The sequence below is a fragment of the Oryzias latipes genome, chromosome 11 (assembly GCF_002234675.1).
Source record: "Oryzias latipes chromosome 11, ASM223467v1".
Lineage (NCBI taxonomy): Eukaryota > Metazoa > Chordata > Actinopteri > Beloniformes > Adrianichthyidae > Oryzias > Oryzias latipes.
In genome coordinates this window covers 24,902,085-24,904,451 of record NC_019869.2, presented here as the reverse complement: position 1 = coordinate 24,904,451, position 2,367 = coordinate 24,902,085, and the positions used below count along the sequence as shown (strand labels likewise).

Here is a 2,367-nt window from a genome sequence, read left to right as displayed (position 1 = left end):
GAGTAAAGTTTAGATGGCTGTCCAGCTGAAAGCTACACAGTATAGTATAGTATAGTAAAGTGAAAATATAGTGAAAAGTTGAAGAAAATCGGGAGTTTAACTAAATGAAGATGGATGACAAAAAGGAAGCAGCTAAGTCAGAAAAAGCATCAAAAACCACAAAAAGCTCTCTCTCCTCTGCATCTAGTGCAGCTATTCGGGCACATGCTCAAGCAGAAGCAACAAAGGCAAGGGCTTCATATGCTGAAAAAGAAGCTAAGCTTAAAGTAGAAAGGGCAGCAAAAGAAGCAGAGCTACAGTTAAGCAAAGCAAAGTTAGAAGCAGAGTTAAAGGCGCTGGAATTCCAAATAGAGGCTGTTGCAGCCATTGCACAAGCAGAAACATTAGAAGCAGCTGAGGAACTGGAATCAGACGAATCAGATTCATTTGCTCAAGAAAATTGGAAAAGAGCATTCATTTTGAAAAACAAGTTCAGCTCCAGTCACAAGTAAGCCACATCCCCACAGCTCCACAATCCAGAGGACCTAGTTTGGATCAAAGTTTTATTACATGGCATGCTCAGGAGGTAAAGGCACAAGAAATTGTTCCTTTCGCCAACCAAAAAGATCACGAAAACAGCAGCCACGAGAAAAGAGGATGACAGACAAAGCCAAAGACAACTCATTACTTTGATGGTCTTCCACTAAACGCAGCTTCACCATCATATGACCCAGAAGGTATCACCACTCCTCCCAGCATAACATCTGAAGCTGGAAACGTGGCTCGTTATTTGGCCCGCCGTGACTTGGTGAGTACAAGTCTTTATCAGTTTGATGACTGACCTGAAAGTTACAAAGCATGGCGGTCATCATTCTACAATGCTACTGCAGATATAGGACTCACAGCTACTGAAATGTTGGATCTGCAAATTAAGTGGCTTGGGACTTAATCTGTAAAACATGTTAAAAGAATCAGGTCCTTGTGTAGCATATCTATCGTGGACTAGAGTCAGAAGAACAGGGACGGCTCAGGGAGAGAGGAGGCAGAGACTGGAGACTGTAGGTTTGCTATGAATGGTACCATGTATTTTTAGACACACACATAAACATACACCATACACCAATATTACAAAAGAATATTTCAAATTATTCCAGGATATCCTTTACAAAGATTATGTACAGATGGACGGTTCAGTGAGTGATCCGTCGTATCCGACTCAATATCATCAGCTCATGTATTGTCCATGCAACCCAGACAGAAATAGTTGAATCCGGAGGTTAGTGTTCAGGGATGGGAAGTGATTGAAAGTCTTTGTGTCTCTGGGTTGTAGGACGAATGCAGTTGCATTGATTAAATGAGTCATTAGGCTACAGGAGCCTCCTACCAGCCTGGGCTGAACGACAGGGAGGAGGTGATTCCTTCAGAGAGCTCCAGCGCTTGATCAGGTTCGGGCTTAGCTCGCCATCAATCCCTATGGCCTGGATAAAGAACATGACCCATAGGGTTCTAACATTAAACTGTGTGTACACACAAACTCCAAGTTAAATACCAAAATATCAATAGAACCATAATTGTATTGCAGTTTGGTAAATGAATCTCATTTTAAAGTACCAACATCTTACAATTCATAATACAGTTCATCATCATACGTCAATTCATGAATTTCAATCTAAAGTGCATTTAAGTGCATAATACACCAAAGAAGAAAAAGAAAAAAGAAAAACAATAACAAAAGAGCCCCCACGCTGATTAATAATCAGTGTGGTTACGTTAACAAAAAACAAAACAGAACTTTGGCATCGATAGCAGCTGCTAATCAGTTCACCTCATTCATTGAGGGAGGCGAATGCTAACCAACAAACAACTAAAAGGAGTATAAACTCACCGATTGCGACTAAGTGCACCAAATATGCTGCTTATTCGCGGCGTGTTATACTGGCAGTTGGCTCCTACAAATCAATTGATCATATCCAAAGATTAGAACATAACCGAACGACGTTAAAAAGTGAAACCGAAACTAAACATACCCGTAGCGTCTCAATTCAGCTCTCCTGTCATGGAATGTGATAGCTTCCGGGGTAGCGGCTTATAAAGTTTACTGATTGGGTGGTCGGGTCACATGACCCAAGGCACGCAAGGCACGTCGTACACACGTAACAGGTGAGGAAGGAAAGGAAAAAAAAGGAAAAAATACAATGGCCTGAGTTGGTAACCGTGTTACACCCTCCCCCCTTAAGACCGTGCACCTCCGTGTGCATGCTAAACAACACGTACGGCCGAATCTGACCCATAAGTTGCAACTGGGACAGTATTGAGCGCATCTCCACAGGCATCCACCAGACTGTGGAACACTGTCTGAATCATGGAAACTAACGGATTACCTAGAGT

The 2,367-nt window shown here is 42.2% G+C and overlaps 1 long non-coding RNA gene across 1 annotated transcript; it reads right to left on the bottom strand.

Moving 5' to 3' along the window:
* Nucleotides 1-1,042: 1,042 nt before the first annotated feature.
* LOC111948242 lies at nucleotides 1,043-2,086 on the bottom strand. The gene is made up of 3 exons (XR_002874195.1): nucleotides 2,007-2,086; nucleotides 1,865-1,928; nucleotides 1,043-1,457 (listed from the first exon to the last, which is right to left on the bottom strand). It is a non-coding gene; the product is annotated as an uncharacterized LOC111948242 (long non-coding RNA).
* Between the last annotated feature and the right edge of the window lie 281 nt (nucleotides 2,087-2,367).